At 41.9% G+C, this 14,221-nt stretch overlaps 1 protein-coding gene across 1 annotated transcript in view; it reads left to right on the top strand.

Moving 5' to 3' along the window:
• The window catches only part of MAST2 (microtubule associated serine/threonine kinase 2), a 314,717-nt gene that overhangs the window by 32,286 nt on the left and 268,210 nt on the right, over positions 1–14,221 (top strand). The window lies entirely within an intron of this gene.

Here is a 14,221-nt window from a genome sequence, read left to right as displayed (position 1 = left end):
TTGAAGGATCACTGACATTAGAAAGGGATGTTGGAATTAGTAGAATGTCTTCTGAGCTGTGGTTACTCTCATCCACTTGTTGAGATATAGCGGCGTAACAGTCAGACAACTTTTCTTGCTTCTTATTTTCGTCATGCCCCTCTAATTTTTTTTTTCTTGGTTGGTTTCTTGGACTGATTCTACATTTTAAGAGGTGCCAGGAGTCAAAAACCTCTCATGTGCCACTTTGTCTCTTAATCTGCTCCTCTCTCTTTTTTTACCTTTTTGCCACACCCTGATGTAAATTTTCTAAGACCTCCTGGCATCTTATGGAACAGTACTCGGTTGTGCAAACATTTAGAGCTAGAGGGCAAAAATGAGAGTGAAGTGACGCATAGAGGGTCACATCTAGCCCTCTCTCTCATGTCTGACACACTGTTGTTTGTTCTTTCTTTCTCATCATAAGACAATAACGAGGACATTCAACTAAACTGAAAAGGAATACACATACAAGTGGAGATGTCCTGAAGACTCTAATCATTTGACGGAGGTGAAAATTTGTGTCTAAACTGTAAGAGTTTGCTAGTGACTCACTCTTTCCTTTGAGACTGTACTGAAACCTTGTTCAAACATAATATTTGCACTGAGCTACTAGAGGTGCAGTCTTATGTGGATATTCAAAACCAAGATACTGATCGGTTGTTGATGTTAAAGCAGGGTTGTTAGTCTATGTCCTGTCCAAATTTCAGCTTGGGTAGTTACAGTCTGTTTACCTAAATTCCCTTTTAGAGCTGGATGAAAAAAATGTCAGCGGAATGATTTTCTGATGAAACATGCCCTTTTTTCCCCTGTGAAAATTGAAATGACAGATGCCCACCTGGAAGGCCTTGTCGATTGCACTTCTTTGTCAGTGAAATTGACAAAAGCTTTCCCAGAGGGCTGATGAAGTCAAATGCCTTGACTTTCTGCTTCTCAGGATATGTGTACACTGCAATGTAAGTCCAAGCTCAGATTCAGCTTGAGCCCAAACTGCCCTTCTCTCTACACACACACCTCTTGGATTTGGGCTTGGACCTAGAATCCTACGACCCTCTGGGCATGGAGGATTTGAGCCCGAGTCAAGCTGGGACCCAGGGTTTAATTAATCCCTATTGCTTTGCAGTGTAGATGCAGTTCCACTTGACTCGGGTCCTGGGAGTCCACCAAAATTATACCACAATCCCATGGGCCAACTTCCTTTGTCTTCTCTATCCTAAGAATCTACAGTCGACTCAAGTGAAAATGAAAGCCACCCTCTTTGGGCATGCAGCTCAGTAAGTCATTGTTAACCCTTCCTTCGTCTTCTGACCACTGAGCTGCAAACACATGGTCAGAGAGCCTTCTGGGTTTGCAATAGATTGATCAGAACAAGCCTTTTGCTAAGCATGCTGCATCATGGTCATGGGAGCACAGCCAGATTTTGGTGAATCTCTGGTGCGAGGCCAGGAAAACTGTAGATTTGAGTAGGAGTACCAGAAATGACCTTGCATATGAGCAAATAGTGAAGAAGCTGGGAGGTTTGCAAATTCACTGGACTTGTGACCTATACAGGGGTGAATTAAGCGGCTAAAGAGTGAGTACCAGAAGACAAAGGTCCAGACCTGCGCCTTGTGCTATTCACCAACATTGTGCCTGTTTTATGAGGAGTTTGACCGGATACTGGGCATTGCACGCAGCATAGAGCCACCTGCAGTGCATGGTGACCTGGTCAGCCAGGAAGGTGCCCTGAAGAACCCAGAATCCAGCATGCGAACTGATGGAAGCCAGCAGCAAACACTGAGTGAGGACCATGAAGTCACTCTGTTGCCGAAACCTGTCCCAAAGCAGGCTTTGGAATGGGATCAGCAGCAAAATCTGTTTGATTCACCCGAGGAACATCCTGCTGCCAAGCCTGCAGCCGACATAGAAGGGACAGATGCCCCTGAGCGTGATAAGTTTCTGACTCCGTGTTAATGTTTATTGATGGGAGAAATTTGCATTCTATGAACCAATGCAAAAGTTATGAGAAGCCCTGGCTAGCAGCATGTATCCACTAATGGTGGATTGTATCCCAGCACCTTGGCATCCACCCTCCCCCTCCTCCCCACTAAGTGGAGTTCAAAATGGTAACTGGGAAATGCCAACAGTAAAATACAACTTTAAAGAGTATTTTTACTGGAAAGGCACAGATTTTTTTGCTAGGGCAATTCCTATTTCTTTAAAATATTTTTATTATTGTCTTTAAGTTTGTGGCTCTGTAATCACTCAGTGGTCTTTGGAGCCACCTAGAAACGGTTATCTCCTCTCTCTCTCTCTCTCTGTGAGTGTGAGTGAGTTTTCCATTTCCAACTCTAGTCCATTTCAGTTAGATAGTCCATGCAGTCTATAGGTGATAAAATCATTTGTCCCAAGTACGAGTAGGGTTTGAATTTTTGTCTAGAAATACACTGGGGGCAGGGTGTAGAGAGGCTGTAGAATTTTCCGTATTTGCATACAGCCATAACACGTTAAGCCGTGTGGACGCTAACACAGCAATCCTACTCATTCCCTCATGAATTCTCACCCAATCCTGGGTGCTGATAGCTGCAAACTGTTCCTGAAGCAGGAACTCCAGATAGGTAGGTGTATTGCAGGGAAGGGCATATTTTCCAGCGCCAGCTTGTTAGTTGACCAGCCCACCTCACTCATGGATGTGCTGCTCAGTCACTGTACGTTTGAATACTTGGACTGTGTGAACTGCAGGTTTCACACCAGTTGCTTGGAATAACATTTCCCTTAGCCAATAGAGCACCACAAGAACTGTTACACCTTCCAAAATGGGAAAGGCCTGAAATGATAGAAGCTTTTGAAGCAAGGTCACTGACTGCCCCCTCTGCAACGCAAATAGTTGTGCAATTTTTGTAAAACAAAAACAGCTTAGGAATTTTAACTACCTGTTGTCTTATGCACCACTTTAACCAGGCTGTCTCTATTGAGTTTTGGTTGACTGAAGCATCCCTTTCACAGTATATTGAAGTTTATTTGTGAAATGTAACATTTTATGTCCTTGAAATTCCACAAGAATTAATTGTGTTCCTTCACTGAACTGTTTGAGACAATAGCCCTCTGTGTCTTGTCCTATGATAGGCCCCTCGACCTCTCCTGGCTGCTGTATCTCCACAACTCAATCTTGGTGCAGTACAAGACTGGCCTAACGTACCTTCATGAACCATTACAAGAGGAAGTGTTTCTGAGATGAACTTATGGTTGAAGTTCTGCAGAGGGCCAACAAGCAGGTCCAGTACCAGCAACAAAGGGACTTACGACTAGAAAAGGCATGCCGAGAGGCAGGAGGAAAGGCTGAAGCTCATCTCAGAGCTTGAGAACAGGATTCAGTGTGGAAGCAGGCACTTGCTACGCAGTTCCTGGAACAGGAATGGCAGCTAAGGGAAGGGGATAGAGTTCAGCAGAGAGAATTGTTTGATGGCTCATCTCAGTCATAGTTGCAAGAGTACCACTCCAGCTGCTTCTCCCACATTATGGCCTAATTCCCCTGTGATGTACTCAGTCAAGAAACAGCTTTGAAAATTCCATATCTGGGTGGCCCATGCAATCAGGCCCCATGAGCGGCTGGCAGGGCAACTAAACCTCATGCAATTCCGTCTTGACCCTCTTTCCTCTGGCTACCTCTGCCCCTAGCATTGAGTATGTGGAAAATGAGGAAAGACGGGAAAGGAGAATGGGGGGACTAGGGGACATACAGCTCTAGGGGGTTTCTGTTTGCTTTGGAAATCTTCTTTTGTAACTGGTGTTGTGGTGTGGTAATGGCAGATGGCCTGCCTGGCAATGGGTGCCTGTTAAACTGTTTTAACATATTTACAAATAAAGCTTTTTATATCATCAAGAAAGTTTTATTACTATTACTGCATCTTATCATACAATCAGTATTTGAAATAAGAAAACTGAACACATGATCAGGCACAATTAGGAATTAGTAAGCAAATACTATTCCTCTATACACTTAGGTACAGCAATCCATTCTTCAATAACTTCCTTATATGAATCCATACTGTGCATCATCCCCTCCATTTCATAGGGCGTCAAGTCATTCATAACTACTTTGCATGGAAGTCAAGCTCCCACCTATTCCCCAGCACCAAAGCCTCCCCAAATCAGTTAGCTGCATCCTCCCCTGTGCCCCTTGAGCACATTCACAGAAGTACTATTCCCCCCTCCCATTGGGCCATACAGGTCCATGATGTGGGAGCACAAAGCATCCCTGGCTTCTGTTGCCCAGCTGTATCCAGCTCCAGCTGTGATAGGTGCACTTCCTGACTGAGTGTATTGATTCAGTGGCCCCTCACTGTCGTAGGCCTATTCGGGGGGAAGTGGGTCATCTCTGGCTTCACAAAGATTGTGAAAAGCCCAGCAAGCTATAGTAATGTGGACAGCATGGACGACACTGGCATTCAGACATGTCTGTAGACCTCTCCAAGAAGATTTTAATCTGACAAAAGCGCGTTCAGTAACCATTCCGCATCTGCTCAGTGTAATTTAATAGTCTTTTCCCAGTGTTTCTAAAATGAGAGTATGGCTTCATAAGCTGTGGCAAAATGGGTATGCAGGGTCCTGGAGAGTAATGGTGGGGACAATAACTCCATTTATGATCGTGTCATTTGGTGGGAATAGTGTCCCAGCCTGTCCACAAATGTAGATTCCTGATAGGTGAGAAACCCTGGCATCGTGAACTTTCCCACAGCAACTCATGTTGACATTCATAAATCGACCTCTGGTCTGTGAGGGCCTGCATAACAATGGAGGACCAAAAAGGGCAACAAAATGATTGGGTATGGAACCGCTTTCATATGAGGAGAAATTAATAAGACTGGGACTCTTCAGTTTGGGAAAGAGATGACTAAGGGAATATGGTAGAGGTCTATAAAATCATGACTGGTGCAGAAAAAGTAAATAAGAATGTGTTATTTACACCTCATAATGCAAGAACTAGGGGGTCACCAAATAAAATGAATAGGTGGCAGATTTAAAACAAAGAAAAGGAAGATTTTCTTCACACAAGGCACAGTCTACCTGTGGAACTTTTTGCCAGAGGATGATGCGAAGGTCAAGAATATAACAGGGTTCAAAAAAGAGCTATCTAAGTTCATGGAGGATAGGTCCACCAGTGGCTGTTAACCAGGATGAGCAGGGATGCAAAACCATGCTCTGAAGTGTCCCTAGCCTCTTTTTGCCAGAAGCTGGGAATGCGCAACGGGATGGATCACTTGATGAATTATCTGTTCTGTTAATTTCCTCTGAAGCACAGGCATTGGCCACTGTTGGAAGACTGGTACTGGGCTAGATGGACCATTGGTCTGACCCAGTATGGCCATTCTTAGATTCTTATGAGTAAGTACCCTTTGTAGTTTATGTGCTCATTCTCTTTGAGGAGGGCAAACTATGGGCACATGATTCCGATCAATAGCCGCAGCTCAGTTTGGAAACCCCATTCTCTCAAAGCCAGCAATTACCTCAGGAATGTCTTTTACGCCTGCCATCTCAGGGTAAATCAAACGTCAGATTGCCTCAGAAACCTTTGCCACTGCTTTAATCTCAGTCAACTTTTCAGCACCTCACTGTTTGGCAATGGACCTGTAGCAGTCTGGGGTAGTGGCTCCCAGATGTTTATAACAACCTGCTTCTGAACCAGCAAGGGTACCCTCATACGTGTCTTTATGTTGGAGGGTTGGGCCAAGGTGCTCATAAAATTCCAGAAATGTCACTCCATGTGAAAGTTCTGGACCCACTGCTGGTTATCCCAGGTCTGCAAGATGACGTGATCCACCAGTCTGTGCTTGTGGCCCGGCTTCAGAAGTGCCGGTTTATACAGAGGGTCTCAGCGGCTATACTGAGTGTAATTATCAATATCAGTTAATGTAAGTCTGCCATGCCAGGATGCTCTTCCCCTTCTGCCAGCTTCTGCTCCGTCTGAAGATCTGTCAAGACCCTTTGGTGGGTCAGAAAATGCCGTTGACGTGTCTACCAGCGTCTTACAGAAGCTCTGCCCGTTTCCTGACACAGATGAAAGTTTAAGCAAGAGAACTTCTAGACGAGTGATCTCCTTTATGTTGCTAGGCAGGCTGTGTTGGCAGGCTGTTTAAGCTTACTGTAACATGCAGGGTGGGTAGTACCGCCATGCACCAGGGTCAGAGGGCTAGAGTGGTGACATTTCAGGAGGGTGCTTAGGGAGACTGTGATATGGCTGGTTTGACTTAAGTCTGCTTGTTGCATTGTGGATGCCAGAACCCCAGGCTCTAGCCCAGGTTAGAAAATTCTTAACGTAGGGTTAAGAATCAGTGAAGACACTCAAGCCCTGGATTCTCTAATATAGCTTAGCTGACTCAAGTCCCACTAATCCTAGGCTTACATTGCAGTGTAAACATATTGTGGGCCTTTCCCACAGCTCTGGGAGGCAGAGAGCTCAGGTGCACAGGTTCCCTTCCTCTCCACTAGGTAAGGAGCCAGAGAGGCATAGAGGTGGGAAGATGAACACTTAAGCTCTCTTCTTATGGCCCCCAGGGGCTGGAGGGGTGCGGCAGAGGTTGAGTGCCCTGGCTTTCTGCCTCTCCAGCAGAGATGATTTTACTTTGTCAGTTTCACTTTGTTCCTGGATATTGATAAAATTGATAAAAACGCTGCCAAGGCTGACTCCTTGGCTCCCAGCCTCCCCCCACCCCACCTGATGTGCTCAGCCTTCCTGCCTCTTGCCCAGTTCTGGAGAGGCTGAATTCCCCAGCTCTTTGTTTCTCTGGATCCCAGAGCTGGGAGAGAAGCTGAGAGCCCAGGCTCTGTGTCCTGGGTCTGCTGGACTGAAAGGGTCTTGTCAATTGCAGTTGTGAAACTGACAAGAGCCTTCCTGGAGTGCAGCTGGGAAGGTGAAAAATTCTGACTTGGTTCTTTGAAATGTGAATTATTTCCACAACCATAAACAGCTAGAGAAGTTAAGAAAAATATCGTCCACAGAATAGTACTTGTTCATTTATAGACTCTTTTATGATGCTCATCACTGTCATATCTATTAATATTAGATACTTATGTAGCCCCTGTTACTGTGGTATCTGAGCACCTCAAAATCCTTTTAATTTAGCTATCCCCACAACACCCCTTGTTACAGATGGAGAACTGAGGTACAGAGAGGCTGAGTGACTTGCCCAAACAGAGTGCACTGATTTAAATCAGAACAATTTAAATCACCAATTTTAAACATGAGTTAAATCAGCAAGCAGGAAACCTTGCTTTTGCATTTGAACTTTTCAGTTATATTCCTAAAGAAGGATTGATTCGTATTGGTTGGTAACCATTAAAACATATTGATTTGCAACTAAATATAGCGTTTATATTAAATTTGGTGCTAACCGGGAGGATACACGATATACACATTTATTCAATCAGTTATGTAACTTAACTTACATTTATTCAGCTTCTTATTTTTTCCTTTTTTTATTATGTTAAAAATGGTGAATGATGCATTTCTTATTTAGTAGATTTATTTTTTTATGTGTGATTTGTGCCAAGGTCTATTTGGATGGAAATTAAAATCAATTAAAAATACACAAAAACCAACAATTTATTTTTGTATTAAATAAAACTACCATAAATATGCTGGACACACAAAGAAAAAAAATTACCAAAAATGTTTTGCATTGAAAACGAATTGATTTATTTAAAAAATTAGTATTATCTGTAATTAGTGGGTTGAACTGAGTGGTCACCATGTCTCTTCAAGAATTTAGAACTAATATATCTCATCCTCTCCCACCTAGTTTTTGTTTATAGAGTGAACAAAGAAAAGAAGCTTTCCTGCTTTTTTTTAAAGCTCTCAATTAATTTCTTAACTTTGAATGAACTAATTGAATAAACTGAAATGAAGAAAATATTCTCTGCACCTGTAGAAGAGGCTACTGCTGTCAAAAGCTGGTTTAGAACTTCAGCAAATTCTGTTTCCAGGCAATTAGCCCAGTGATTTGCACCAGTTGAGTGGTTTGGTTTTCTTTAAAATTTGGCAGTAAACTTGCACTGCTTGAATATTATCTTTTTGTATTTATTTTCAGTGATTTTAATAAGTTTAGGCCTTAATATAGGTTGTCAACTTAAAACACATTTGATTTAAATAAAAATAATCTGATTTTATTAATCATAGATTTTTATTTGTCCTGTGCCCAATGCCATGCAGGAAATTTGTGGCAAAGTGGGGACTTGAACCCAGTTCTCCAAATCCTAGCTTTTGTTGTCCTGTATTTATGTAATATATTAAAACTACAGGATCTTCCTCATTTTTGGACTGTGCGTAAGGGCATACTAGATGATTGAAATTTTGCTCATAGCAGTTTTGGAATACTTGGAATGTGAATAACAGGAACATTGTACTTCAGTTGTCTATGCCAAAAAAGGGAAAACAATCAAATATGATTGGAACATAAAATTCTGAAAGATAAATTCTGACTATTGCTTAATTAAGTAATGCATTCCATATAAAAATTATGACTGGTTTAAAAGAGATGTTATGCATCATTGTTACATTCCTTGGAAATTAAGTAGTCTTAGCTACTGTACATGTCTTTAACAGACTTTCTTCGAAAGCTGAAGTTTAAACAGCTCTGAGAGACTTACTGTAAAAGATACAAAATATATTAGTACTGCAGAAGGCGTTGTAAATGGTAATGAGGAATATAGAATGTTCCTCTTTGTTGGAAATCTGCTAATTTAAAAAGTTGCTTATTAGTGTAGTCACTGGAATCATAGAATATTAGAGTTGGAAGGGACCTCAGGAGGTCATCTAGTCCAACCCCCTGCTCAAAATAGGACTAACCTCAGCTAAATCATCACTGCAAGGGCTTTGTCAATCCGCAGCTAAAAAACCAATAAAGATGAAGATTCCACCACCTCCCTAGGTAACCCATTCCAGTGCTTCACCACCCTCCTCGTGAAAAACGTTTTTCTAATATGCAGCCTAGACCGCCCCCACTGCAACTGGAGACCATTGCTCCTTGTTCTGTCATCTATCACCATTGAGAACAGCCTACGTCCATCCTCCCTGGAACCCCCTTTCAGGTAGTTAAAGGCCGCTATCAAATCCCCCCTCACTCTTCTCTTTTGCAGACTAAACAAGCCCTGTTCCCTCAGCCTCTCTTCATAAGTCTTGTGCTCCAGCCCTCTAATAATTTTTGTTGCCCTCTGCTGGACTCTCTCCAACTTGTCCACATCCTTTTTGTAGTGGAGGGCCCAAAACTGGACACAATACTCCAAATGCAGCCTCACCAATGTCGAATAGAGGGGAATAATAATTTCCTTCAATCTGCTGGCAATGCTCCTACTAATGCAGCCCAATATGCTATTAGCCTTCTTGGCAATCAGGGAACACTGCTGACTCATATCCAGCTTCTTATCCACTGTAACTCCCAGGTCCTTTTCTGCAGAACTGCTGCCTAGCCCGTCAGTCCCCAGTCTGTAGCTGGGATTCTGCATGGGATTCTTCCTTCCTAAGTGCAGGACTCTGCACTTGTCCTTGTTGAACCTCATCAGTTTTCTATTGGCCGAATCCTCCAATTTGACTAGGTCACTCTGTATCCTATCCCCAGCTTCCAGGGTATCTACCACTCCCCCTAGCTTAGTGTCATCTGCAAACTTGCTGAGGGTGCAATATATCCCATCCTTCAGATCATTAATGAAGATGTTGAACAAAACCGGCCCCTAGGACCTACCCCTGGGGTATGCTGCTTGTTACTGGTTGCCAGTCAGACATGGAGCCATTAATCACTACCTATTGACCCCGATGATCTAGCCAGCTCTCTATCCATTTTATAGTCTATTCATCCAACCCATACTTCTTTAACTTGCTGATAAAAATACTGTGGGAGACTGTATCAAAAGGTTTGCTAAAGTCAAGGTATATCACGTCCACCGCTTTCCCCACATCCACAGAGCCAGTAACCTCATCATAAAAGGCAATCAGGTTGGTCAGGCATGACTTTCCCTTGGTGAAACCATATTGACTGTTCCTGATCACATTCCTCTCTTCCAAGTGCCTTAAAATGGATTCCTTGAGGACCTGCTCCATGATTTTTCCAGGGATTGAGGTGAGGCTGACCGGTCTGTAGCTCCCTGGATCCTCTTTCTTCCCTTGAAGATGGGCACTATATTTGCTTTCAGCATTGAGGGATGTTCACCTCCTCCCCATTCTGTGCTGCCCAGTGCGGTAGTCTGGGAGCTGACCTTGTATGTGAAGACAGAGGCAAAAAAGGCCTCAGCTTTCTCCATGTCCTCTGTTACTAGGTTGCCTCCCCCATTCTGTAAGGGGCCCACACTTTCTCTAATCTTCCTATTGTTGGTAACATACCTGTACAAACCCTTCTTGTCCTGTTCACGTCCCTGCTAGCTACAGCTCCAATTGTGCTTTGGCCTTCCTGGTATCATTCCTGCATGTTCGAGCAGTATTTTTATAATCCTCCCTAGTCATCTGACCAAGCTTCCACTTCTTGTAAGCTTCTTTTCTTGTGTTTAAGCTCACCAGAGTCTTCTTTAAGCCAAGCTGGGCATCTTCCATATTTGCTATTCTTTCTGCACATTGGGATGGTTTGTTCCTGCGCCCTCAATAAGGTTTCTTTAAAGTACAGCCAGCTCTCTTGGATTCCTTTCCCCCTCATATTAGCCTCCCTGGAGATCCTGCCCAGCAGGTCCCTGAGGGAGTCAAAGTTTGCTTTTCTGAAGTCCATGGTCCATATCTGCTGTTCTCCTTTCTGGAATGAAAGGAAAACATGTGGTCTAGTCCTTTTTACTAAAACAGGCTAGATATTTGAGGCTGTTGTGAATTCCAGCATGGGAATTTTATTAACAACAGTAGTAGCAGAACGAAACTAGAGATTTTGGAGATAAAATTCTGTCTTCTGAACAATTGTATGACTAGTTAAATATAAATAGAAAACTTGACTCAAGAATGTATCTATCCTGAGATCTCTACTGGATAGGATTTAAATTTGTCCAACACCTACTAGGTCAAGAACTAAGCCATTTAGTCTAAGTGAAAGAAAACTGAATTTTTGATGCCTCCAAAGACCCCCACACTGCAATAAAAAGGACTAAATAAGTTGTGTAGGGTCTGTTGTGTACTGTATTTAATTGTAGCATTCTCAGTCATGTTCCTGTTGAATAAACTTAACAAAACGTAAACTTCATACATCTTTCTTGCTTTTGTTACACTTTTCCTTAAAAGTGTCAGGGAAATCTATCCTGACCTAAAATTCCATCTATGAAACCAAACTTGCCCTCAAAGTTCTCTAGCCATCCAAGGAAGACAAATGATCCTTGTTGGGGATTCACTGATCAGAAAAATCGAAAAAATGTTCTGCAAGGGACAAGTGGGCAACAGGACGGTGTCCTTCCCAGAGCCAAGACACAAGAATCAAAGATTAGATTGGCTTCTGAAGTCTACAGGCAAGGATCCATAGCTCCGCTAATGACATTCTGTCACGGGATATCTCGCAGATAGTAGATGACTTCAAGGAACATGGAAGGGTGCTGAAGAAGAACATCCAAGCAATCTTCTCTGAAGTACTTCCTGTTGCACGAGCAAAGGAAGACGAGGCAGAAGATTTTGAAAATGACTTGCTGGCTAGGTAAGTGGTGCAGGGTAGAGGGTTTTGGTTTTGTGGAACATTGGTCCACCTTCTATGGAGGAGAGTTTTGTACAGTTTGGATGGCCTCTACATCAGCAAAAGAGGGACCAATCTCCTTGGGGACAGTCTGGCTAGAGTAGTCGAGGGAATAAACTAGTAGCAAAAGGTAGGGTAAACAGATGGAAGATATGAGCACTCCATATAAAATTGAGAAGTTGAAAATTAAATTAATTAAGGAATCAAAGACCATGAAGAGAAACAGTTCTTGAATTAACTATACAGGAATGCTAGGAGCCTGAGTAACAAACAAGAGGAATTGGAATTGCTCCCTTATGAGTATATATTTTATCTAGTTATTACAGAAACCTGTTGGGATGATTTGCACGATTGGAATGTTAAAAACCAATGGTTATAGCCTATTTAGGAAGGATTGAGAGGGCAGAGGAGAAGGGGCGTGGCATTCCGTCTAGAAAATGGCATTATCTGTTTCTGAGTCACTGATAACTTTGAGGAAAATGATCTTGAATGCTTATGAATCAGTATTCTATCGGATGAAAGGACCAGATGGGGTACCAATTGGTGTCTGCTACAGACCACCCAATCACACTAGGTAATAAATGACTGCCTCCTTACTCACCTATGTGTAATGTATAGGGAAAAAAACACTGTGTGATCATGGGGGACTTCAATTTGAGTGACGTGCTGGAGGTCTCATGTTGCAAGTACTAAAAAATCCATGGAATTTCTAAACATTATAGCTGACAATTTCCTAACTCAAAAAGTTCTGCAGCCAACACAGTGGAATTCTATATTAGACCTTGTCCTAGCACGTAAAGGGGAACTGATCACAGAATTAAAAAATAATGGTAGCTAAGATATAAGAGTTCATGACCTGATCACATTTATAATATGCAAGCAGCATAAAGTCCAGACGTGTAACATATATACTCGGTGCTTTAATAGGGCCAAATTCACAAAGTTGAGAACAATTATGAGCCAAATCAGTTGGGAGGAAGAATTTAATCAGAAAAAATATGAATGATAATTGGGAATCATTTAAGATCACCTTACTAGATACCCAAAAAAACCACAAGCTCACAATCGAGGAAGAAGGCTGTACTAGGTAAAACACCAGTCTGGTTTAGAGGGGAAGTGAAGGCAGCTGTAAAAATAAATAAATTAATACATAACAAGTGGAAGAAAGGGGAACTTGACATTAATGAATATAAATCAGAAGTTAAGAATTGTAGAAAATTGATAAAAGAGGCCAAGGGACACAATGAGAAATCTATGCCCAGAAGAGTTTAGAACAATAAGGAATTTAAGTATATTGAGCAAAAAGAATCTTGACAGTGGTATTGGTTTCTTACTGGACGGAAATGGTAGAATTATCGATCATAATGCAGAAAAGGCAGAAGTATTCAATAGAAATTACTGCTCTTTCTTTGTTGAGAAAAACAGGTGATGCAGTTTCATCATATGGTGGTGGTAACATTTTTCCATTCAATTTGTATCTCTGGAAGATGTTAAACAGCAACTATTAAAGTTAAACATTTTAAAATCAGCAGGTCCAGATAACTTGCACCCAAGAGTTTTAAAAGAGCTGGCTGAAGCACTTGCTAGACCATTAATGTTGATTTGCAATAAATGTTGGAACACTGGGGAAATTCCAGAAGACAGGAAGAAAGCTAATAGGCCAGTTTTTGAAAAGAGTGAACAGGATGACCAGTGTAGTTATAGGCCTTGTTATCCCGGGCAAGATAATGGAGCAGTTGATATGGGACTGAATTAATAAAGAATTGAAGGAGATGATAAATGCAAATCAACATGTGCTTATGGGAAATATATCCTGTCAAACTAATTTGGTATCTTTTTTTAAATGAGATTACAAGTTTGGTTGATAAAAGAAATAGTGTTGAAGTAATATACTTAAACTTCTGTAAGGCATTTTACCTGGTTCCACACAACATTTTGATTAAAAAAGTAGAACAAGATACAATTAACATGGTACACATTAAATGGATTAAAAACTGGCTTACTTATAGGTCTCAAAATGTAACTGTAAATGGGAAATCATCACTGAGAGGGTGTTTTCAGTGAGATCCTGCAAGGATTTTTTCTTGTTATGCTATTTAATGTTTTTATCAATGGCCTGGAACAAGATATAAAATCATAACAGATAAATTTGCAGATGACACTGAAATTGGGAGAGTGGTAAATAATGAAGAGGACAAGTAATTGATTCAGAGCAATGCGGATTACTTGGTAAACTGGAAACAAGCGAACAATATGTGTTTTTAATATGGCTAAATATAAATGCATACATTTAGGAACGAAGAATGTAGGCCATAGTCACAGGATGGGGAACTCTGACTCTGAAAAAGATGTTGGGGCTGTGGTGGATACTTAGCTGAACATGAGCTCCCAGTGTGACACTGTGACCAAAAGAGCTAATCTGATCCTGGTATGCGTAAGTAAGGGAATCTTGAGCAGGAGTATAGAGATTTTTATCTCTGTATTTGGCACTGGTCCATCCGCTGCTGAAATACTGTGCCCAGTGCTGATGCCCATAATTC

The sequence above is a fragment of the Emydura macquarii genome, unplaced genomic scaffold (assembly GCF_026122565.2).
Source record: "Emydura macquarii macquarii isolate MOO-44397 ecotype Brisbane River unplaced genomic scaffold, CSIRO-AGI_Emac_v2 contig_2805, whole genome shotgun sequence".
NCBI classification, from domain to species: Eukaryota; Metazoa; Chordata; order Testudines; family Chelidae; genus Emydura; species Emydura macquarii.
This window is presented reverse-complemented; position numbering and strand designations above follow the sequence as displayed.